This window comes from Condylura cristata, unplaced genomic scaffold (genome assembly GCF_000260355.1).
Source record: "Condylura cristata isolate star-nosed mole 26May11 unplaced genomic scaffold, ConCri1.0 scaffold00005, whole genome shotgun sequence".
Classification (NCBI taxonomy): Eukaryota; Metazoa; Chordata; class Mammalia; order Eulipotyphla; family Talpidae; genus Condylura; species Condylura cristata.
Genome location: NW_004567106.1, coordinates 35650205 through 35677293, shown reverse-complemented (window position 1 = coordinate 35677293; position 27089 = coordinate 35650205). Strand labels below are relative to the sequence as shown.

At 35.9% G+C, this 27089-nt stretch overlaps 1 protein-coding gene across 4 annotated transcripts in view; it reads right to left on the bottom strand.

The window, feature by feature from the left end:
* Positions 1 to 27089, bottom strand: part of KIAA1324L (KIAA1324-like ortholog) — a 190623-nt gene that overhangs the window by 144898 nt on the left and 18636 nt on the right. For 3 of the 4 annotated variants that reach the window (XM_012720964.1, XM_012720963.1, XM_012720966.1), the window contains 2 exons: positions 22677 to 22895; positions 12282 to 12423 (listed from right to left, as the gene is read on the bottom strand). The gene's annotated coding sequence lies outside the window, so the exon portion shown is untranslated. The remainder of the gene's footprint in view (positions 1 to 12281; positions 12424 to 22676; positions 22896 to 27089) is intronic. The other variant, XM_012720965.1, reaches the window with a different exon arrangement.

Genomic DNA, 27089 nt, shown 5'->3' with positions numbered 1-27089 from the left:
TACTATCAAGTAAGCTAACAATGCTGTTATACATCAGTCTCTGGTGAAGCCTCTCACCGCCCCTGAGCCTCTGGCCTGTACCCCAGTTCTATATGCACACATAAATATTTAAAAAAAAATACTTTAACACAAAATTTCTAACAATTTTTTGAGATGGGAGCTCAACTATTATGTGACTACAGGCTAACGTCTCTAGACTGCCACCAATTTTCTATTTTATTTTGTGCACTGTGTATCAGAAAGCTGAACCAAACTTTATCAATAAAGTCATAACAAAGCCAAAGCAATGATACAATCATAGATTTATTATATTTTTTTAATTTAATGCAGGTTGTGGTATTAATAAACCCAATATTTTTACATTACCTAAGCAAGAAAAAGTACAAAAAAAAAGTACATATAGATTCAAGTAGCATATTTTCTAAAAATTCACTTTAAACAGTCAAAATGAAAACCTGATAGGAAAGCATTTTCTGTACCTAATCAAAAAAAGACAATCGCAAGAGATATGTGTTGCAGATTATACACTCATGCAAAAGGGTATTACTGTAAAGCAATTTGACAATATCTATTAAATCCCTCCAATATTTTTATACTTTTATCCAGTAATTTTTTTTTTTAAGATTTATTTATTTGTGCATACAGAACTGGGGTACAGGCCAGAGGCTCAGGGGTGGTGAGAGGCTTCACCAGAGACAGAGTGGGGAGCAGAACAGGCAGATCATCAAAGTACACTGCTGAGAGGAGCAGCGGGCGGGCCAGGAGAGGTCTGCCACACCATGTGGTCACCTCCGGGGCAGGCGGGAATCGAACTCATGCGAAAGTGGCTTCAGCTTCTCAGTGCTGTGCTTTAACCCGCTGCGCCACCAGAGAGGGCCTTATCCAGTAATTTTTAAAGGACTCTCACTTCAGAAACTAATAAAGAGCACAAAATCCCGGTGAAAGAACACTTATTAATGTCTAATATAGTCAAAATAACCTAAATGCACCAACAGAGGGGACTAGCTAAATGAATTACACACTTCACATACTAGGATTGTATAGACATTGAAAATTATGTTTTCCAGAGAATACTAAATGAACTGAGGAAATGTGATCATAAATGTTCATGTCAAAAAGTAGGAAACAAATATTAGCTAACGGCATATTCCCAAGTATAAGAGAATATATGTGCGTGAAGTGGAAAGTCTTTATGGAAAGACTATGATTGAAATAAGTATATTAATAGTAATTGTCTTTTAATGGTTACATATAGGTATTCCCTCTTTATTTTCACAGATTTGCTTTTAATTTTTCCATAATTATCAAACAATATTTTTGTAATCATTATGAATTACAGTATTTGTGTTCTTTGGTTCATATCAATCTTACCTGAAGAAGTCATCAAGGATAGATTAAAAATGTAAAAACATGCTCACTAATTGCTATTTGTAAAAGAATATAAATGAAACCCAAATAACTAATTCTAGGGAAATATTTAAATAAAAAATAACATTCTATAGTACATTCTCCCAACAGAAATAATTTTTTATAAAAAATACCTAACAAGGCGAAAGATGTTATGAAAATGCTTTCAATAAAATGGGAAAATGATGACACAAATGTATACACAGTAGCTCCACTAAACATATTAAAAGAATAAAACATGAACAAGATTATGAGTTATTTCAGGATAATGATGAATGAAAAAGAAGAATGGAATTGGGAAGGGGTATAAACGGGATATCACATCTCCAAACCTTTATTTCTTTTTTTTTTTAAGTTTTTAAGATTTATTTATTTATGCATACAGATTTTTGAAGTGTTTAAGATTTATTTATTTATGCATGCAGAACTGGGGTACAGGCTAGAGGTGCAGGGCCAGTGAGAGGACAGAGTGGAGAGCAGAACAGGCAGATCAAGGAAGTACACTGCTGAGGGCAGCAGCGGATGGGTCAGAAGAGGTCTGTCACACCATGTGGATCGCCTCTGGAGCTGGGGATTGAACTCACACTGAAGCAGCTGCTGCTGGCTTGCAGTGCTGCATCCTAACCTGTTGCGCCACCAGGGAGGGCCTCCAGCCCTTTATTTCTAAGAAGAAAGGAGGAGGAAAGAGGGGAAGAAATATCTAAAGCAAACATGATAAAATGTAACACTGGTTTAATATGAGTATTGGCTCAGTACTTAATGAGCATTTAGTATATGCCAACAATGTTCACAAAAAAGATTTAAAAAAGAAAAGGACTTCATTTACCCCTCAAAATAATCCTATGTAGTATGTACTCTTATTATCCCCATTTTACAGAAGAGGAAAGAAAGGTACAAGTTCTTCAGCAAGTTCAAGTATGAGGTTTCAAACACAGGTAATCTGGTTGTTGGACTCACCCACTTTGTTTGGTTTTTGTTTGTTTTTTGTTTTTTTTTTTAACCTTCCTTGCTTTCCTATATTTTAAAAATATTTAATAATTTAAGTTATTACACCGAATATGATCTTAACTAGTTTATTTAAAAGACTGAAAGTTTAGAAAAAATGATTAATAATGATGTTTTCTAGGAAATATAAGGCTAATTGTTTTTCTACTTTCTAATATTTTTCAAAATATGCAAATTATCAACAGAAAAATATATATATTTTTTTTAACCAGAAAACTAAACTATATTAACAATGTTATTTTACTATCAAGTAAGCTAACAATGCTGTTATACATCAAATTGATCACCACATTTTAAAATACTTGTAGGGAAGAGTAGTGGGGAAATAGGGAGAATAAATGGACAGGCTTTTTTTTTTTAATTTTTTTTTTTTATATTTTTATTTGTGCATACAGAACTGGGGTACAGGCCAGAGGCTCAGGGGTGGTGAGAGGCTTCACCAGAGACAGAGTGGGGAGCAGAACAGGCAGATCATCAAAGTACACTGCTGAGAGGAGCAGCGGGCGGGCCAGGAGAGGTCTGCCACACCATGTGGTCACCTCCGGGACAGGCGGGAATCGAACTCATGCGAAAGTGGCTTCAGCTTCTCAGTGCTGTGCTTTAACCCGCTGCGCCACCAGGGAGGGCCAAATGGACAGGCTTTTAAAAGGAAAAAGAAAGATAATTCAAAAAATGGAAAATAGGTCACAGGAAAGGCTAAATTGAGGTACCTTGATTTACTGTCTAAGATCATGAAAGCCTCTTAACAGTGGGATATATCTCTCTTGCTCTCCATTTCTTTCAAGAATGAAAACAAAACTTTTTGAGGTAAAGGAGAAAACTCTCCACTTGGATATAAAACTAAACCTACTTTGAGAGGCTGTGGAAATATTCAAAGAAAAATGTGAAATCTATCAACCTGCATTTCACATAGGAACTACAACTTATATTTTGTATGATTTTGGCTGTGTGAATATTACCTAATCTCCCTTGACTTCAGTTTATATCTCCCTAAATTGGAACTATAATAAAAAAAAAATACTGGGTAAGCAATGATTTATATACATAATCAGTTCCTCTAACTAAAACATTGTCATTCCTACTGGGATATTTATAGCTCTTTACAAATGTCCAGTTCTTAAATTATTTACAAAGTATTTCTCTACTGGAGTCCAAAATCCTCCTAGAGCAGGGATGTACCTCCTATGTTTTCTTAGGAGATCAAGAATATTCTCTGAGAAATTTACAATTTTTGTCTTTGCATTTTGTTAATGCACAGATCCACATTTTTAGATTACTTGTACATGAAACTTTCGTATAAAATGTTAGAGCCTGGGCCCTCCCTGGTGGTGCAGCAGGTTAAAGCACAGCACTAAGAAGCTAAAGCCACTTCCACATGAGTTCGATTCCCACCCTGGAGGTGACCCACATGGCATGGCAGACCTCTCCTGGCCCGCCAGCTGCTCCCCTCAGCAGTGCACCTCCGATGATCTGCCTGTTCTGCTCCCCACTCTGTCTCTGGTGAATCCTCTCACCACCCTTGCACCTGTGGCCTATACCCTAGGTTCTGTATGCACAAATAAATAAATCTTTAAAAAAAAATGTTAGAGCCTTTGTTGGCACTTGACTATGTTCCAAGGTCCCTTGTTTGAGCATGCCAAGTGAATTACTGATTCCTTTAACTGACCTGTCCTGATTCTACCGCAGAGTCTTCATATTGGTTGTTCCCTCTGCCCAAAATGCTCCTTCTTCTTTAGGTCTTTACTCATAGGTCATTTTCCCATTAAGGGTTTCCTGGAAACCCTTTCTAAAATCTTTTTTTACTTCTATATCCCTTACCTAAATCATTTTAGTACTTAACACAGTCATCATCTTATATGCTACATATTTTACTTATTATCTATTTCTCCTCAATAAAATGAACAGTTCATGAAATTTGGTTTTGATTTCACTTTGCATTTCTCTATTTCCAGATCCAGTATATGAGCTTGGCAAATATGGGTTGCTTGAATGAATGCATTATGAGATCAACATAAATAAGTGCCATTAATTTTTCATTATTAATACGAAATAGTTCAGACACACAGCAATTAATTTAAGCTTTTAAAATTTGGTGAGAATCCCCAAATTCTCAATTTGAGAAATAAAGAACAAGTTGAAAACAGTAGAATCAATTTTATCTGATTTAAGAAGAAATAAATTCATTCCACAGTGTAGAGTTCCTTACAGAATTTCTGGAAAAGCCAGTGAACAAAGCTTGAGTCTATGTAGCCAGGTAAAACACAGGACTATTATAGCAGAAACTCTACTACACCTTTCACATACCACCCAGAACATGTGATGTTAAGGACAAGAAGGTCAAACCTCTATGCCTATTAGAGCAAAAGAACCCAATGCCCTGGTTGCCATCTCATCCATAAGAATTAATCTACTCTCAGGCAGCTGCCCTGTCACATTGCTCACTTACTCCTTGCAGGTCTCTCATGTGAGTACATTTTTTTGACAAAACCTAATTTTAAAGTAGAATCCAGCTACACAGAAGTCTTGGAGATGTTTAAGCTATCTCACCTCGTTAGTTCAGGAAAATGGGACAGATTAGGTTTAATGGATAAAACTACAATTTCTGCAATGGTCCACATTCTTGCTATTCAATATAAATATTCATTCCTGCCTTAAAACTTACACCTCTAGGTAATGTTCATTTCTCTTCTTAGCCCAGTGACAATCCCATCTTCATATCTTGAAATCTATAATATAAATTATAAATGTAATTATCAGCAATCAACCCTATATTAAAAAACAGGGAATAGCTATTCAGCCATGTAAAGGAATAAACTATTGACACTGTAACTTGGTTAATTCTAGAAGGCAATACATTAAGGGAAAGAAACCCATTTCCAAACGGTACAAACTGTGTGTATGCCTCTTCTATGGCATGCTCAAAAAGGCAAACTATTGTTAAAGAAATCAAATCAAAGGTTGTACGGGGTTAGGGGGATTGATGGGATGTGTGGCTACAAAATGATAACCCATGGAAGACATGAGAGAGTGATAAAAATGTTTTTTTCTGATTAAAATGATGGTTATGCAAATCTATAGATGCATTAAAGTTCATAGAATGTGCACCAAAAAGTTACTTTTACTGTACCTTAATTTAAAAATTAAAAAATTTTAAAGTAATCCAATGAATACTAAAGTTATCACCACTAAAACTGCCAATACACTAGTTTCTTTAAATACTAAAAATTTATCAATTTTGGAAAAGTAGGCAAACAAGGAAAAATATTAATTTGTTAATTAATATTATATACATAGAAGAAAAATATGAACAGGGATAGTAATTTTTATTTCTGTAATTGCTTCTGAGATTATTTTTTGGTACTGACAACTTTCTTCTGAGTTTCTGATGTGTTTAGGCAGCATTTTAGCTGGTTACAGTTCTTAAGTGGAGAAAGCCATAGCTTAATTCCTGATGACTGAACATCAGAGGTCTGAATTCTGTAGGGTCACTATTGTTGCCCATTAACTTGTCTTAATGTTACAATACAAAGAGGAATCATTGTGCTCCATCATAGAGTACAATCATTAACCATCATATTATTTTTTTTTTTTTTTTTGGACTACTGTCGGGAGGAACTCCAATGTAAGTTGCAATGTCTTAATTTCCAGTTGAATTGTCTTTCCTGGTGAAATATTTCTCCAGTGACTAAGACCTCCCAATTAGCACAATCTAAAGTAACAGACTTGGGAAGCAAAGTATATTTGTCATTCAGTATAATAATGAGAAATGCCACCCTCAATTTTCTTAAGTTCCTTGATTAATATGTCCTGACTTTGGAGAAAAGTATCATATATTAATCACTATTTCAGAGAATATGTTTTATCCTGAAGGACACCTCTAACCCCTATTTAACTTAATGTCAAAATGTGTTATTCCCAGCTGTCATAGTAAATAGATTCCTTGGATCATTCTGCTATACCACCAGCCAGGAGTATCTGAATGTTGAGTTTGTGGAAATACCAATGAACCCCAAAACCACTAGCCCTAATTATTTTGCTGTAAAACAAGTTTCTTAACATTTATTAAAGGCAATATTGTGTAAAAAAAACAAGATGTAAAAAGGCATCATGTAAATAAGGTATTCTTTAGTTGAACAGAGTAGCAGACCTCTCTTTTGGCCCAGGAAGACAAACCATATCCAGGGCAGTATTCATTACAGAAAGAGCTATACAATGTTCACTTCATAATGAAGAAAGTTAATATAATCAGGCAGGATGTCAGTTGGTCCCTTCATTATGTCATGCAATATCAAGGACTTACTGCTGGTCTCTATGCTGGCAGGTCAAGCACTCAGTCAAGAGAGGAGTGCCAAGTCAGCCTTAGAGAGCGTCAATCCATTTTTAAATTGAGGCGTATGTACTCTTCATCTTTGCCACAATGGACATTGTTTATGAGCTCACTGATACAATGAGTTCACTGGGGAAAAAGGTTATCCAGACGGTGGCCTTCTAATTCACTTTGATACAGAATATTTGGTGAAAAAAATTCACATGGGACATTAATATTCTCATATTTTGAGCTCATTCAACAGCTTGACTCACATAGTGAAGCAGGTCTCCTTTTAACAAACCGCTAATCCAACTCCTGCCCAAGAACTGGTACAGAATTGACATCATGTCACCTTCAAGTAAAATTGATCCTATGTTTGTACCCAGTGGAGGAGTTTGCCTTCCTCACTGTCCTTGATAACCATTGGTGAGTTATATGTTAAGCAGTATAACAGCAAAGGGTCCTTGAGTCTTTCTTTGTGTTTATCAGATAACAAACTCTAATACTGGGAAGCATGAACTAAAAAATCAAACAAAATTTAAACCAGTTTGAAGCAGGACATTATGCTGAATGAGGCAGTAAATGTCAATACAAAAATTTCCTATGATGCACACTGTTCAAAGAAAGCCCTCCAATAGCAAACTTGTTTGTGAATCATATATGCATCCAATACTTGCATGTCTATTAACTAATATTAGCATTACTTGGGACAGGAAAATGACTGACTATTAAAGCTGAGCCATCGGAAATTATATGACTCTACAATTTTATAACTATTTTATCAACTTCCCTATTTTAAAAGAAATGCAAGTACTATTGGTACACACTGTTTGTGCAAATCCGTTTACCCAGAAAAAGCATTTCAACTCAGATAAAAGCAGTGAAGGAAATAACTTTTCGCCCTTAAAGGTCAGAGATAAGCAATTTTTCATGTGAGATGCTGCAGTCAAATAATCTGAAAGAAAAGAGTAAGTGACTGGATGCAGGTTTTTAAAAACGTTTTAAATGTTAAGCAGTGTAAGGCAGCCAACAGCTGCAGAAACACAAAAACTCAGAAAAGGATTGGCCTTTAAAGATCACTAAGCCAAATCCCATCTCAAATCCCTGAATCCTCTCTGCAATTCTCCCTCAAATGACTTTGCAGACATTTGGGGGGGAAAAGTCTGTGTCTGAGAAATCACTACCTTCCTAGACAGTCATCCGACCTTTGTACAGCTCTCACAGTAAGAAAGTCTTTTTTCAGGGAAGCAAAAAGCCTGTTTCCTCTTAGGATATTTCTAACTCCAGACTCCACACAGAGCAAACCACATTCCTCTTTCAGTGTTGGTTCTTAGGTCAGTTTCCTAGTATCATAACTTTCTCTTCTCCAGGATAAACATCTGCAGTTTCTCCCAATATTTTTCATGATTTAATTATATTTTCACCTTGATTTTCCAATATTTTTCTTAAAAGTGCATTTAAACTGAATAGTATAAATTAGTTTATAATGACTAGAAATACAGTTTTCCTTATGCTAGAGAGACTATGCTTTTGCAGTTTAATACATAGGTATATTTTTCTGGAAGTCATGCTAATAGTTGAATTCATTGTGTATCATATTCATATACAAGAGGGTTTCATATGAATCATCTCATTTAATCCTTACAACAGGCACCTATGAAGTATTACTTTTATCCTCATTTTCAAATGAGGAAAATCAGACTTAAAATGAATAAGAACCTTACCTAAGTCAAGTATATTGGCAGGATTTGGATTTTATCCCAGGATTTCTGGAAAAGTAGAGTCTAACACCTGTTGTGTATTTACTGTGTACCCACACTATGCCAGCCTTTATTTCAAACTGTTACTATTTTTATTTCCATTTCACACACAGTGAAACTGAGACTCAGAAAAATACAGCAAAATGGTTAGAATTTTAAAAACTAGCTTATCTGAGCAAGTTTAGTTGATTTGCTCAGGTTCAGGATTTTGTATTTATCCCTTCAAAATCAGTATGTTAGTCCAACACTCTACTTGGTCAGAGGTTTAAATATACTCATTTGATCATTTAATGTAATTTTTATCCCTCCTACTTTTTTTATAAATGCAAATCTTATGAGGGAACAGCAATGACACTACATGTAAGGTTTAGGAAAGAGTCATCTCCTAGCCACTAGAAACCTCTCTCCAGATGCTGTCAATTCTCTCATTGTGCTGACAATATCAGCACAATTATTCAACTGCAAATACACAAATCTACATTGTATTTCTCCATTTTGTCTACTAAAATACAACAAGTTTGTTAAGTGTTCTACTGCAATTTGGATTTCTCATTTCAGCTCAAACTTAATAATCCTATCAAAGAAGAATATTATATTCATATAAAGTAAGTTAAAGATAGAGTAATTTCTGCATCATCAAAATGAAATTTGAGTTCCAGTGTCTCCCAGTTCTATCTCCTGAGTTGATTTTGGTCAATCCATGTTTTTTACGATACAAGTTTGTGATCACCACAGGAACATCACTGACAGTACAATTTTAGGGTTTGTTTGCATTTCCTATTTGGTTAAGCTGAAGCTCTGAATTACCTACCACAGTAAGTGAATTCCCTTCTCCTAAAAGTCATACAAAAGCTTTTGATAGATTGATACTTAGCAACCGACTAATAATCCTTTAAGACCAGGAATCTGTCATATAATTTTTCCTGGTTTGAGGTACCGAATTATATACAAAGGATTTGGCTGCTTGACCTTTGACTTTTTTGATGACATTAAGTAGTCCTTCTTTGTAAAAAATGTTTCCTGGGCTCTCCCTGGTGGTACAATGAGTTAAAACACCGCACTAGGGAGCTCTCCAAAACCACCACTGCACCAGTTTGATCCCTGGCCAGGAAGCCGACCCACATGGCATGGCAGACCTCTCCCCCACCCACCTGCTGCTCCCCCTCAGCAGTGTATTTCAGTCAATCCACCTGTTTTGCTCCCTGTTTTTTCTATGGTAAAACCTCTCAACCCCATACTTCTGGCCAGTACCCCAGTTCTTATATGCATAAATAAATAAAGCTTTTAAAAAAAGTTTCCTTTCAGTTCTATATTATCCTTTTGAAACATTTAAATCAACATTACAGATGTGAACTTAAGTTATAAATGTATGAGTGCTAATGCACATGACTGCATTATCACTATCACTAAGATAACAATCACTAAGAATCAGAGAAATGTTGGCAGGATTCTTTCAATATTGCTTTTTAGGAATTACACAGTTTTCAAATATGTAAAAATGTGAAAAATAAGTAACTTTCATAACTGAAGAAAAACAATACTTATACTAATTATTAAGTAGCTAAAGTAACAAAGTTGTGTCCATATTACAAAATTGAGAATTTCCAACCATATATTTCTGTTCTCCATTCCCCAACTCAAGCTATAACAGATGATGAAGTTGTTCCATTAGGAAAAAACAAAGGTAAGACATGAGAATCTAATATTATAAAACAATTTGTATTTTAGCAAATAAAAAAAAAGCTTTTCCCACTTTTTGTTTTTTGTAAATCAGGTGTCTGGCACTAATTAGTTTTATTTAAAATATGTCTGTGGGGATACCACTCCACTGAGAGATACAAAAGGTCACTTTCCTTTTCCAAAACACAGAGTTATTCAACAGAGCTTAACAATTGCACTACTAATGCAATGCTAACTATGCCTCTGAGAGAAAATGCTCTTTGAAATAGATTTGGACCAAGTTTCATTTGTAATGTTAATGTATTTTGCCTGAGAAAATATCAGCTGTGTCATTTCCCCACATGCTGTCCAAATCCTAATGAGGTTTTGGTAGTAGAATGCCGAAATACATACACTCATTTTTCACTCTGTTTAGAAGTAAAAATTACATTAGCCATTTGTGGTATGCCTATTAGTGTTCCTTTGATAATTTTCTGATCCTTGGTATTCATAAAGGAGACCACGAATTTTAATATCACAAATTTTGATTGACATCTAATGATTCTCATATTAACAAAATGAGGTAGCATTAGAAATTTATAGAGATGCTCTGGTACATATCATAACCTAAAAATAAATGGCCAGAACTATATGAACAAGAATAAGCCAGCAAATTTTCTTTCAAATGAGAGTGAAGTATTAGTTCCCAAATTATGTGATTTTAAGTTACAACTCAAGGCTTGAATCTTAACTGTGGAAGGAAATGTCAAGATAAGGTCTCATACCTTCCCAGAAAAATAAATTTTAGGGGAGAGGGGTGCAGTTTTAAAAAAAGAATTTTTTTGTAGTCAATGAAAGATGTATTTAAACATCAAACTATCATGAGGAAAAAATTATTCATATCATTAACCCTAAATAAAATGTCAATAATTAACTTGTTTCGTGTTCCTATATTTCATCCCATTCTTACCATTGCCAAGTTTAACTGAATAAGTGCTGATTTTACCCTCTGTCTCTCAGACACATTTTAGACTGTATAAAATTGAGAGGTTTATGTATCTATTAACAACTATCAGTTGCCTACTAATTTAAATTCAAATTGTTTGGGCTAGAATTCTGGCCCCATCTGACTTTACACTCTTATCATTAACCCTTTCCTGAAAATAGTTGATGACCCAGGCAAATGTATATATTATATAAAGTCATTCCTTGCAGTTTTACCTACACATTTTTTAAAAAGATTTATTTATGCATACAGAGCTGGGGTGCAGGCCAGAGAGAGGATTCACCAGAGACAGAGTGGGGAGCAGAACAGGTCGACTGAAGAAGTACACTGCTGAAGGGAGCAGCGGGCGGGTCAAGAGAGGTCTGCTGCACCATGTGGGTCACCTCCCAGGGCAGGGATCAAACCCCTGCTGAAGCAGCTTTAGCTTCTTAGTGCTGTGCTGTAACCCGCTGCGCCACCAGGGAGCGCCCTTTACCTACACATTTTTGTACTAACTCATGCTTCAGTGGCTGGCAATAACTTTCTTTTCCTTAATTGTTACACTACATTCTCAATAATCATGTTAATTCATTCTTCCCTCATATAAAACAGTCCTTTGACAATTTGATGACAATCATAATTTGTTTCCTATTTTTCTAAGCTATCTCATGATCAAACCCCATCTTGAATGCAAAGATGACCAAGATGCCTCAGTGGAGATGGAAGATGAAAGATGAAAACTAGACATGGACACTAGGTGACAGGCACAGAAGTGGAGCAGGATCCTAGTAACTTTTATGAAGAAAAGGTAAGAGAAACATGAAATATTGATTTTGCTCTAAGATTGATCAGTTAGTCTCTTGAGAACATATGCCCTCTACAAAAACACTTGTAAAGGATGTTTTTACCAGCATTTGTTTTCTGTAACAAAAATAGTAAGCAATTCATATGCCTTGTGGCATTAAAAATATTTTTAAAATGTGGTTATACGTACAATGGTATTTCACATATAATAGAAAAAAATAAAGAACTGCAGCTATACAATACAACATGGATAAATTCTAAGAACATAATGTATAAGAAACCAGACTACAGAAAAGGTATGTAATATGATTTCCATTCATGTAAATTAAGCACAAAAGCTTATACTACTTACGTGGATTTTTTTTTTCTCTTGTCAATATTGTTGGGTCATCACAATCTGATGGCAAGAAACCTATGTAGTTACAAATTTGAAGATAATTTTACACATTATGACTTTCCTCGGAATCAGCCAGAGAACTTCCATCAATCCTTTTCTAGAAATTGATGAGATACAAATTAAAAAGGAAGAAAAAAAGAATGAAAGCATGAATGATAGAGTGAGAGAAGTATACATATCTTTCTATGATGCAAAATCAATATTTCATGTTTCTCTTACCTTTTCTTCAGAGTTCAAGTAAGCAATTTTAAATTCTAGTTTATAAGACTTTATAAAATATACAGATATCAACCAAAGAATACAGTAAACTGTTATATAAATGTCAGCATAAGATAAAGCAACAAAGCATGCCCAAAGACTGTTTCTGGTTCCAGTTCTATAATTAATCATGTGTCATTCAATTTCATAAGTCTTTCTACTTCACTGGGCTTCAATTTTCCCTACTATTAGAACAAACACTCATGCCTACCTTACAGTACCTTCATGTTTATATATATTTTTATATATAAGTGTACATAATATTAAATTTTGACAAATTAGCAGACCTTAAAAATTATTGAGTTTTTTTGAAAAAAATACAATGAATACTAAATATATATATATATATATATAAAATGAATACTAACAACTGAAAAAGTGAAAGTAATTAATGATCAAGAGCTAATGCCATTGTATCAGTATTTTAAAAAGTCCTCTTTAATAATTATACTCTTTAAAATACACCAATGAGAAAAGCCTAATAGTGCTTTGGTGGTGGTTACGGTGTGGTAACATACACTGGCGGGTACACTCCTACACATCTAAATTACCTAAGTGTTGTAAACCAGTATTACCTTCAATAAAAATGTTTCTAATTTACAAAAATATGTAACATAAACTATACCTGTAAAAGGGAGATCAAGTAAACTACCTTCTTTAGAAAACAGTGATACTGCTTTCTCTTCTGTCCCACCTTTCCCAGCAGCCAAAGAAATCACAGATTTTTTAAAATCTAAAAACAGGACCCTCCCTGGTGGTGCAGCGGGTTAAAGCACAGCACTAAGAAGCTAAAGCCACTTCCACATGAGTTCGAACCCTGCCTGCCCCGGAGGTGACCATATGGCGAGGCAGACCTCTCCTGACCCATCCGCTGCTCCCCTCAGCAGTGTACTTCGTAGAACTGCCTGTTCTGCTCCCCACTCTGTCTCTGGTGAATCCTATCACCCTCCGCATCTCTGGCCTGTACCCCAGTTCTGTATGAATAAATAAATAAATCTTTAAAAAAAATCTAAAAATAAACCTCCAAACATAAACACAATATTACCAAATTTATAGTGACAGAAAAGATGGGCCAATGACAAGCAATTAAGCTTTATCTGCACTACTTTTATTTTTAGACAAGGGTAAGCAAACTTTTCCATAAAGTATCTGAGCAATTTAGTCATTGCAGGTCATAAAATATAAGTTACAACTGCTAAACTCAATTCAAAAGCAGCATAAACATGCATGCAGAGGTTACTATCAGGAATGACAATTTTTGCTTTTGCATGTTATGTTATTATGTTCTACCCATTAGTCATATGTGACACACAAAACAAATATGCATGAATATAAACATACAGAGTCAAAGTGAGCTGAGTCTTGAATTACACCTGAGAAAAATCTGGCCTTTATTAGGTTTAATGAAGGAATCTGAGGCTGGAAGTCAAGACATATTGGTTGTGATCTCCTTCTGCTCCCAACAAATTTAAGTTTGGAGAAACTCAATCTCTTATGTAAAGTGAGTCAAAGCATTCTGATTCTGCTTTATTCTTGGTGCCAATTATATTACAGAAAGCATTCCCACCTTATCCCTAGTAACTAAGCACTCCTGCTATCCTGCTATGCCTTTCTGGAATTCCATCATTCCCACGATGTCAGTGATAGTGCCCTCACCACTATCTCTACTCTCCAGAGAACGGCCACCAGTCACACAATTGTTTTTATGGATGCTGGGACACCTCTCACTAATATATTTCTCAGTACCTTAGAGAAAGGAGTAATTTCTGTGCCTGCTCTAGTATTATAGGGGAAGGTGCAGTATCAGACTTTTGAGTATTACAGTGTGAGGCTGCATATGAATCCACTTCAAAATTCCCACCTCTTTGAGCCTTTGAATTTCTTCCTCAGTATTATGACCAGATGTCGGAAATTTCAGTCTCATTGAATGTGTATAACCATGGAGTCCAAGTTTTTGTCACTTAACCAAGCAAACTGTTATAGCCTCTTCCAGCTGCTTGAGCTAATATATTAAATACAGGTGCTCTGAGAAATAGTTGAATAAATTTATCCTAATCCAATGTTATATTTCATCTATCTTAATTTAACAATCAGAAAATCCATTGCCACATAAAATTACCAAATGTCTTCTAATAGTAAAATTGTACAATTCTTTTGGCCCTCTTGCACCTGTTCTGACCAGAATTAAAGAAACCATGAGAGGTGGTCTTGACAAAGCTAAGCATTCATTTTTAAGGCAAATGCCTTATTATAGGACCCTGGAGTAAGGTAAAGAATTATCTGATGCAATAAAAAGAGCTGATTCTGTTGAAAAGAGATGCTCAAAAAAAATTCAGGTTCAAGACTTTCAGTACTGTATAAATTCATACAGACAATGTCACCCATTCAAAGTCCCACTTCTTTTCAATCAAGCCCAGACTTTCAAGTAAGAGATTGGCAGGTTATAAATTCAACTTGTATTGTGTTTCTGAACCACACATAATTAAGTTCTGGACTGATCTATAGCAAAGTTAATTCCATGGCTACAGAAAATAAGTTCTGTTAAGGTTGCTATAGAAACTGATTCTTCAACAGTATCTTTAGTGAAGAATTTTATGGTGTGAATTTGTCACCAGTAAGTTCATGAATACAATCAAAAGTTTATATAATTTTCATTACAATCAAAAAAGATATGTATGACAGCTACTTGGTTTCCAAAATACCTGCTTGAGCAAACAATTAATCATGACACCAAAACATGCCATGGATTATTAGCAACACAATTTTTATTACCAAGGAATGAGGCAGTGTATTCAAAGCCAAGAACATACTGAAGCAATTCTAGGATACCATCTTTTAGGATATATTTCCTGGAGCCATTTCTACTAATACGTATTAAAATTATGAAAGAGACACCAAAGTCAATTTTTCAAGAGGGAGTTAAATATAAAGAACTGGTTGGGCCCTCCCTGGTGGCGCAGCGGGTTAAAGCATAGCACTAAGAAGCTAAAGCTACTTCCGCATGAGTTCAATCCCCGCCTGCCCCAGAGGAGATCCACATGGCGTGGCAGCCCTCTCCTGACCTGCCCGCTGCTCCCCTCAGCAGTGTACTTCGTAGAACTGCCTGTTCTGCTCCCCACTCTGTCTGGTGAATCCTCTCACCCTCCGCATCTCTGGCCTGTACCCCAGTTCTATACGAATAAATAAATAAATCTTTAAAAATATATTTATATAAAGAACTGGTTTACACAGCTGTTGGTGAACTAAAATAGCAAAATAGAAACAATGAGATAACCCAAAGATAATAAAATAATACCACGCTTAGGCCAGGGGACTACAAAAACAAGCCTAGGTTATCAGAGCACAGAGGCCCAGAGAAGGTATCTTCAGAGATACCAATGAAGAGCCAAACAAGCAAAATACCAAAAAAAGCTAGACCCTGGAAACATTCTGATAAAAGGGTCTTGCTAGAAGTAAAACAATCAAATAGGATGAAAATCTCTTCTCTCCTTATGTAAAAGTCTCTTCTCTCCTCCTCAAATACTTGAGGAACATTACACAAAAAATTCTGGATAATAAATTTTGCACAATCCCAGCTAAAATCAGAGCAGAGTAAAATTGATTAGAATAGACTACTGCATTCCTTTGCACTACTGATAGGAGAAAGGCCTCACTCTACCAGGAGGTCTCTGTAAAAAGGAGGCCAAGCACAGAGCCCTGCTTTCCCACACTTCTCCCTTCTAACAATTCCTATCTTCCTCTCTTCTTTTATCCCTTCACCCTACTAGTATCACCACTTTCCAACATTCTCTGAAAAGGTGTGTCCCTTTTCTCTTCTTATTCCTTGCAAATCTTGTTGAATACAAATTTTGTCTACTTGGCTCTGTTAGGGAATAACTTACTCGGAAGATACACATACATATATATACATGTATACAACCTATTGGTTCAGTTTTTCTGGTGAACCATAATAAATATATATGTTAGAAGTTGAAAACTGTGATTTTCTTCTGACATCTTATGCCAAAAATTTTTTGGCTGTAAAACTTGATCTTAGCGAACATAAAGCTACTTATGCTCTTTATTGTTTCTACTTAGCGTGAATGTTTATGTATGGCACTGACAAAATATTTATGCATTTCATCGATAGTAAAGGCCCAGGTCCACAAGAGAGCATTTCATATTAACAGTATCTGTACCATTTTGCTTTTCTAAAAGTAGAAAATGGGAAGAAATTTTGATTATGAAACACTCAGCTCTAAGCATTTCAAATAGGAATTGCAAATATGTTCCCAGGAATTTATAGGTCTAGGTGTATTATAATCACCTGATCAGCTGTTAAAATTTGGCAGTGCTCAGTTCTCACCTAGGATTTTTTAAAGTAGGAACACTAAGGGTGGCATAAGAATGTAAAATTTCCTCCAGGGACCTTTTTGAGAATAAGAAGGAATCATCCTAATAAGATGTTATTAACATGCATGCTCTCAGGTAGGAAACTGGCATGAGGCCTCCCTTGTCACAGAGGGGTTAAAGATAGCACTAAAGATAGCTATTACCAACCACTGCAGCAAGAGTTCAATCCCTAGCCACCAGGGAGATGACCCACGTGGCACAGCAGACCTCTCCTGTCTCTCAGCTGCTCCCTTCAACAGTGTACTTCAGTCAGTCTGCCTGTTCTGTTCCCTGCTCTGTCTCTAGTGAATCCTCTCACCCCCTGCACTTCTGGCCTACACCCCAGTTCTTATATACATTAAGTAATTTTTTTTTTAAATAGGGAACTAGCATATAGTAAGTGTGAACAGGTTTGTTTTTTTTTTTTTTTTTAGTATAAGCCATAATTTAATTGTGAGCCAGCAATTACTATGGAGTTTCTCAATTGTGTTTTTACATTTTACAATCTATAGGCTTTTCTTCTCTTCCCTCATCAAGATCTTTGCACAGATGGTTGATCACAAAAACTTTGCAAGGATGGCTTACAAATGAACAGAACTCACAAATGTTTTCACCCTGATATAATTTAATGTTTTAATGAAGCCACTTAATGATGTGCAACAGACAACAACAAAACTTGTGCCTCTATTACTCATGATAATTAAAGGGGCAAGTAGCTAGAGTATTAAATAACTTTCCAAGATTGAATAAAAGGGGGAAAGAGGAATGGAAGAAAGAAATGTAAAGCTTGAGAGATCTCAAACTGTGCTGCAGTATGATTCATTTTTTTTTAAAGATTTATTTATTTTTGCATACAGAACTGGGGTATAGGCCAGAGGTACAGGGGCGGCAAGAGGCTTCACCAGAAACAGAGTGGGGAGCAGAACAGGCAGATCGACGAAGTACACTGCTGAGGGGAGCAGCGGGCAGGTCAGGAGAGGTCTGCCACGCCATGTGGATCTCCTCTGGACAGGCAGGAATTGAACTTATGCGGAAATGGCTTTGGCTTCTCAGTGCTGTGCTTTAACCAGTTGCACCACCAGGAAGGGCCCAGTATGATTCATTTTTTAAGATTTGTAGAAAGACCAGCAAACAAATTGAGATGAAGAATAAATATAAATATCTGTAATTATGGGAGTAAGAGCTGAAATTTCAGATTGTACCACTGTCCCATGGGCAGCAAGCAAAGTAACCAGTAACTTACAAATTACTAGTAACAATATCTGCATTTTTTGGAGAAAAATGTTTTGTCTTGCTATTTTTGAAAGGATAAAACATGATGTCATCATTTAATAAGCAAATGCTATTTTAAAAAATTACAGCAAATAGCTGGGTGAAATAATGGTAATTTTTTTCTCTAATAGAAAATCCATTTCTATTAATCCATTAATTCATTATGCCCTGTCTGGTGGCACAATGGATTAAAGCACAGCACTATGAAGTGATCTGCAGCCACTGCAGCACAAAGTTGGATCTCCAGACAGGGATGTGACCCACATGGTGTGGCAGACCTCTCCTGACCCGCTCACTGCTCCCCTCAGCAGCGTATTTCTGTAGATCTCCCTGTTCTGCTCCCTGGTGAATCCTCTCACCCCTGTACTTCTAGCCTATACCCCAGTGCTTGTATAAATAAATAATCTTTAAAAAAAATAAGCAAATGCTTACAGTCTACACTAGCAGAGCCTACCCTTTCTCCCTAAGTAACAGGTACTTTTAGAATCTTTGGGAATATAACAGGAAAATAGACAAGAGTCTGGCAGTTGGTCTGGCAGACTGGAACACCTATGCCATACAGCATACCAGCATCATGACAATAAGTAATGAGATCATTGAGTCCAACTCAAAAGCAGACAAAGTTACACACATAGGTTAAGAACCTGTCCACATTTCATTACATCCTCGAAATTCAATAATACACCAATTACTGTTAAAACTTCCCAAACTAAGCCCTAGGATACAAGAACACCAGAGGGGAAAAAGTCTCACAAACTAGTTTCACCTATAATCCTGAGATACTGTCCTGGCTGGTAAGTGGGGAACTTAGTCATCTTCTTTCTGAAGTTCCTAGCGTCTCTTGGAAACTTAGTCATCGGCTTATAAAAATGCCCAAGAGAGATCGGAATATCATAATACTACTGAGATATATATAGATAAATAGGTAGATAGATATAGATATATAGATATAGATACAGATACAGATATAGATATAGATACAGATATACACACACACATATTATCAAATCAAAAAGACAAATGAGAAAGTACATATACGGAAGTGGATTTCAGTATTCCATACTTTTATACTAATATTACTTAAACAGTATTCCTACTTGAAAAACATCATTTTAAACTTAATCCAGATATAGAAATACACCCACCACTTTTCCCACCTTATGCCAACCCCTTTTTCTTGCAAGAAGAATTACAAACCAGATTAATAAGACTCAAAATATTCATGCAGCCGTACCTAAAATCTCTTGAATAAATAATTCAAAAACTTATGTGCAAACTTTAAATATTATGTGTATATGGTTACATCCCATTGTAAAATCTGTATATGCATGAGACAGGTGGGAACTGAGGAACAGAACCCTTTTAACGAGTGGCAATTGATGGTAGTAGATCGGCTTCAGTTTCCGCATGTCTCCCCAACATAGGGCTGTGATATACTTGTATTCTGACTTATCCATGCTATTGGCAGTGTCTCCTAACACACTCACTGGCAGTAAACAAGGGCACAGACCCACACCCAGGTCCCAAACTGATACCCAGAGGGACATGCATGGGAAGAGATTATTAATAGCTTCAAGGGTTGTTTTGTAACTTTAAAAAAATGTTCATTAATGACCATTTTTCTTTTATGATATTTTCCCATTTTCAAATTTGTGTGTCTTGCTGAAAATTGTTTTTTAAAGATTACTTTACATTTCATCATATGTTGCAAATATTTTCCCAAGTTACTGTTTATCTTTTGATTTGAGGGGAAGGGGTAACATTAGTTCACAACACAGTACACTTCACAAATAATAAGAGCATACCTCTTCAGATGTATGTTACACAACAAAGCTACCAACAAGGCAACGAAGTCCTGCATCACACTCCAGAAGGGCTGTTCCACACCTGATCTCCATCTTCCCCTTCCTCCTCGGTTCTACAGTCAGCCTTCTATAGTTTGCTATTGGTTTGCTTCTGACTCTGTTTACCTTATTTTAAAAATTATTAGATAGAAAGCCATGATTGCCTCCAAATGCCATCTACCTGACCACTGGCTACTTTTTCTCTTTAATTATGTCATTTCATGCACTCTTCCTAACTCTTTAGATTCACCTATTTTGGCCCAATGATAAGTACACCATGGTATATGTGCAAAATACTGGACTATAGAGGTGTTTATTGCATCTTGGAATAGGCATTGTGGACACAGTGTGGGGACAGTTTCCAGTAGCCATTTCATATCACAATGACAGAAGGACAATATTAGTACTAATACTAATAGATCAGACTCATTTCCCTAAAAAAGACAAATTGATCGTTTTTTTCTGTACTTAATGTCAATGGCTGTGTCAGCATTCTGATTTGGAGGCTAATTACATGATTTCATAGCTATTCTGGGAAAATGTGAACATACTGGAAATAGAATGTAGGAGTTGACCAAAAACTTGAAACAAGCTGAACTGTTAATGACTTCCATGCTGTTCAGCAGAAATCATCTTATAACCTCTGCTGACACCATTAGAATCTAAGAAAGACATATTTCCAAGTTAAGGATATTTAAGAAGTGATTATAAGTCATCTCTTACTGTAATTAAAAAAAAAAGTCTAAGGTCTACTTTAAAATAATTCATTATTCAGAAAAGATTTTATTGGCCAAAATTTTGCCTTGGTTTCTACGTAAAGGAGGTAAATAGTTCTTATAGAAGAATAAATTAGATGTAATGACACAATAATCTCAGGAAGTCCTCAAAAACAAATGGGAAGAAAAGGTGAGTTTGGGAGAAATAAGAACTGAACTACTTATGGGGATTAAGAGCTCAGATTAATCACTTTATATGTTCTTTCCCACACCAACATGTGTATATAAGTGAAATCAGAGAAAACTAGATTATATACATCTTTGAAAATAAATTGTCAAATTCATTATCATATGTGAGAGAAAAACCAACTCACAGTGGTTTTAATAATATATGGATCTCTGTCATCAAAGACTGCTTCTCTCCATCTCTCATATTAAGCCTTGCTTAATAAACACATTACCCTAAGGATCATATTACTGTTCTTCCTAGGACACTCCAGGGTATTCCCTGCCAATGGCAGCCGTATGAATGTGTTTTTAAAAAGATGGTATATGGAGGCAATCATGGGTTTCTATCTACAGTAAAGCCAACCTTATAAGGTAGACTTCAACATCCAGGAGAAAGTAGATGTTTCCCTTCCTCCCAAATGAGGAGAGGGAAGATGGAGAGCAGGTCTGGAACAGCCCCTGTGCAGTGTGATGCAGGACTTTGTTGCCTTGTTGGTGGCTTTGTTGTGTAACATACATCAGAAGAGGTATGATCTTATATTTGTGAAACATACTGCGCCACTCTGCACAAATGATGTTTTTTAACCTTTCACAGGGAGTGGACTATAATTACCACTGCTCTGATTTGGTTATATACCCATATCTGAAATAATCATTATGTTCAGAAGGATGGGATACACAAATTGGCTTAAGTCTGAATAACTTAAAAGGTGTGTAATGCACCCAGCAAGAGCTTTTAGATCTCAAAAATCAGACAATTTTCTCCTTTCCTAATGTTTACTCCTCCTTGAGCTTCTTTAAGAAATTGTCTTTGATCAGGACTAACATGGCCCATTATAGAGGTTCTACGAACACTGATCCTCAAAAGAGAAGGCTTTCTTATTTCTCAACTCTCCCAGAATATATCTCTTATACTACATGAATTACCCTCCTCAGTGGTCAGCTTTTCTTACCCAGTAATCACAGGATAAATTGTCCCTGCAAAGCTGTATTTCCCCCAAAGAAATAGGTTTCTGTTGACTTATATTTGTATAAGTTGTACTGTCAACAAAATTTTAAAATCCCTTTCTCGTGATTCAAAGGAATTCAAGCATGCTAACTTTAATATTTTGAATGGTCTGTTTTTAAATGGTATCTGCAGCAGTCACTTACAAATTTGTGCTGCTCACAGCTTTCCAGCAGGTGGTCCCGTGGTTTTATTTTATTATAAGGTTGGGTTTTGTTTTGTTTCTTGACTTTTCCCATCTTTTGTAGTTCTGGAGACCTAATCTTGCAGCTGCTGATTAGAGGATGGGGGAGGAGCCTGCCGACTTCAGTTACTAATGGGAATGTGCTAGGGGTGGGGACCTGACTCATGTTTGTGGCATCACTGACAGTCCTCCTCCTCAGAGCTCCAAACTTGAGCATTTGCAGTCCGTGCCACTTTCAGTCACTTCATAAAGTCAGTACCAATCCAGAGGGGTGGGAGAATGAAGCTCCTCACGGCACACTATACTTGCTCTTTTCACTGGGGACCCTGCCATCTGGGAAAACTCAGCTTCTCTATACACATTTCCTCTCAGGGGTATATACCTCCACACAGCTCAGTTCCTCCTCCCCAGGGTACTGGCTGAGAGGTAGCACAAAGGAATACTATTATGCTAGTATTTCTCTCTACCTACCTTTTGTTCAATGAAGCACGAATCTCCCCCATTTCCTTCTGGTGTAGTTCATGCTGATCCTAATGTCCAAGGGGTGATGCAGTTTCATCCCAACTCAGAAGACCCTCTGAGTACAGCACCAGGCTAGTTAACTTTCATATTTTCTTCCCAAAAGCAAAGAATTTCCTCTGATCGATCTTGTTCAAAACTAGTTTGTCTTGATCCGAAGCTAAAGATTCTCTTTAAAAAAGGATAACAGAAATTTTAAAGAAAGTTTCTAGGTTTTAGCCACACTGTTGATTAGTCAACCAACAAGCAGTTGTATCAGGTAAGAATATTTCTATCATCGTTCAAAAGCAAATAGTTTCACTGATATTCCCAGCAAGTATCCTGAGTCTAAAATGAGATGTGGCAACAAAGCATGGACTAATGAATCGAAGCTTATACTGGAAATGATGATGGTTTATGGATTTCTACTTTGATTATCTTTTATGTTCAAGAATCAGATGAATATCTTTCATAGCAAGTGATCAAAAATTTCTTGTTAAAGATCCTTGCTGGATGCATGTTATTTTTATTGAAGACTACATTTTAAGCAGGTGGGCATTGCTAAGTCATTGCAATGACAAATCACTTACTATATCATAAGCAATATAAGATCATTCCTTACCACTTCCTCCAAAATCTAAAGACCAACAAAAAATATCCTACACATTTATTTGATTATATTCAGCCTCTTTTTAATCATTTGTCTTACCCGGACTCTTTCTAAATGCTCTAATTTTAATTTAAATGTCTTACTTAATATTGAACTAGCAAACAGCTACAAGTTGATTTTTCTGTTTCCAGGAAGGTACCACTTAGTTTTTATTTTACTCTGTAAAGTAAGGCTATATTGTAGATAATTATTCACTTATTGTATAATAATGGAAAAGATTAGTGGCATGAAGGCTGAACACTGTCTACAATGCAAGTCTCCTATAATAATCTTTGCTCCATTAGTACCCACTAATCTTACAGAGACTTTGTCTGCTCTGTAACATTATCTGATGACTCTCCCACCAGGCTTGTTTCTTCCACTTTTCCTTCACAGATGTCTATCCATAATAAACTTTTTTTTTTTAAGATTTATTTATTTGTGCATACAGAACTGGGGTACAGGCCAGAGATGTGGAGGGTGAGAGGATTCACCAGAGACAGAGTGGGAAGCAGAACAGGCAGATCGACCAAGTACACTGCTGAGGGCAGCAGCGGGCGGGCCAGGAGAGGTCTGCTACGCCATGTGGTCACCTCCGGGGCAGGCGGGAATCGAACTCATGCGGAAGCGGCTTTAGATTCTCAGTGCTGTGCTTTAACCCGCTGCGCCACTAGGGAGGGCCCATAATAAACTTTTTAGTTATTAGCTCTCTGCCTGATCCATAAGCATGGTAGCTCAGTCAACATAGCATCTGATCAGGAAGCTCACTTAATAGCAAAAGAAATATAAGAGTGGACCCATAAGCATGAGATATATTGTTCATTTCATATACCTCACTGAGTAACTGTCAACCTGAGAGGGTAGTAGAATGGTCTTCTTAGAGCATAAATGAGTTATCAGCCTAGAGACAATATTCTTTACTCTTTTTCTATAAATAACATATTGGAACAACTGGTGAAATCTGAACGAGATCTGTGGGTTAGATTATAGAAATGGATTGCTGATGATATATAAGAAAATGTCACTGTAGAAAATGCACACCGACATATTCAGCGGTGGTGATGGATTTCAGTAACACTTAAATGGCTAAGGAAAAAATGTCCACTATATTGTAGTTGTGAATTTTCTGCTTTATTTTTAAAAAATCTAAGGAGAAAAAATCGATGTACATAGATTAAGTCATCAGAACCCTATGAATGATGAAACTTACTTGTGTGAACTAACTTGCCCAAGGATAGTTAACTAATAATTGACAGAGATAGCATTAAATAATAGAAGTAAACTTCTGGCCCAGATATATAAAGAACTTTCTCTGCAGGAGACAATTCTGTTATGTTATTTTGGATCATTTTAAGTTGCCCTGGTCTTCACCTCAAACATTTCTGTTTCTATCTTCAAAGTTGAGTTTAAATCCACTTTCTGATACTATTTTAATTGTGTTGCTCCATGCAGGCACCTGGGGATCTTTGATCTCTTTGGGTTTAGGTCTTCTAAATACAGTTGAGCAGTGGTAGTAAGGGAAAGCAAGAAAATGAGAAATAAGGGAAGATATTCTTTTTTCTTCAATTTAATTCTGACTGTGCCTTTCAAAGCTTTCTTCCCACCTTCCAACTCTTCCTAAAATGAAAACCTAGAGGGAGGGATGAATAGCAAAATGCTTTGGGAATTTAAAGATACTGTGGGAGAGAGAGAAAACCATTTTATTTCTTTCTCCCCAGCATAAGAAATATAATGACATAGTCCATATGTCATATAGTTACTTCAAAATAATTAGTTATTCATATTATGACTTTTCCATGTGAATATTTGAATGTTAGTATTTTCCATATCCTCAGAATGCATTCTGAATATGGTGCTCTTAATAGCCTTTCATTTTTGTCAACCTCATATAAATACTGACAGTTCAAAATAGCAGCACATGTTTTTAATTCATTCTTATCCCAAATAATTACTTAAGCAAATAATTCTTAGTTATTACTTTGCTATTAGGGAAAACATATCAGTATGCATTTATTGAACTACCAAATTTCTAGTCTAGGATTCATACTGAAATTTTGTAATATCTATTTGTGCTTTTTTAATTTGTGAAAATTTTCACCATTTTCCTCTCCCTCTTCCACAGTTCTTTACCTAGGTAGATTTACCACTGTATCCTGTTATGCTTCCATTCAACTGAAAAAAACTTTATGTGACCTCAAACTTATCTAAAAGTATTTTTATTATTATAACAACTTTAACATCTGGATTTTTCCTGATATATTTACTCTTGAAATTTGGTATAACAGGATATAACCACTATCCCTGATACCCCCATTGACCTTTCCTACCACCACCTTTTCCTTAATCTCAGAAACATCACTTACTTTATAAATATTCACTAGTTTTTATAAACATTTTGCTTTGTCAAATCACCTGCTATGTAAATGTTCAATATTTCTCTTTGTCATTCTAACATACTTTACAGCACATAATTTCCTTGAATTCCTTTGATATTGTTGTAAATGGCAACATTTTTTCAAATGGCAGAATAGTATTTGTTATATGGTTGTACATTTTTTTGATTCATTCCTCAACAAATGGGCAATTAGATTATCTCCATATTTTAGTCATTATAAATAATGCTACAGTAAACAGTACAGAACATATAAGTTTTTTATTTGATAATTTCATGTTTTTTGGATATATACCCAATAGTGGGATTTTTGGATCATATAGTATTTCAACTTATATACTAACATAAACCCAGGTCACTTTTGGAAGTGGCTGCACCAGTTTCCCACCAACAGTGTATTAGGATTCCTCTTTTAACACTTGTTAAAAATCTTTTTTTTTAATTATTTATTTATGCACGTAAGAGCTGGGGTGTAGGCCAAAGATACAGTGAGTGAGAGAATCCACCAGAGACAAAGCTGGGACAGAGCAGGAGGATCCACTGAAACACACTGTTGAGAGGAGCAGCAGGTGAAAACAGGGGAGGTCTGCTACACCATGCAGGTCTCCCCACTGGCCAGGGACTGAACTAATTCTGCAGTGGCTGCAGACTGATTCATAGTGTTGCAACATAACCCCTGTACCACCAGGGGTACCCCAAGTTGCTATCTTTTTAATCTATGCCATTCTCAAATGGGTGACATCAGATCTCATTGTGGTTTTATTAAGTTGAATTAATTAAATCAACCTTAATAGCCATGATGAGCATTTATCCATGTATTTATTGATTTTATGTATATTATCATTGTTGAATTGTCTGTTCAGACCTGTTGCCCACTAATTATTGGATTGCTTGGGTTTCTTATTAAACTGAAGATGTTCATTATAAATCTTATATATTAATCCTTTATTATGATTTAAGTATTTATATGTATGTGGATAAACTTCTGTTATTTTTTATTCTGCTCCACTGATCCATGTGACTATTTTATGCCAGTACATTGATTTAGTTTCTATTGCCCTATACTACTCAGTCAGGTAGCATCAAGCCTTTGTTTTCCGAATTCCCTACATTCCTCCCACATTGCATGGCTTTTTAGTTCCTAGAAATGTTTTATATTTTTCTAAATTATTTCTTCATGAAATTTGCCTTTGCTTGAAATGCTTTATTCTCACATCTCTACCTAAGGAAAATCACTTACCTACCCCCTCTACAGAAAGCTTCACATACATATTTTTTTTTACATCATTTTGCACATTTTATTTTTTCCATCTCGATTGTAATCCCCGCAGGGTTCCCATCACCA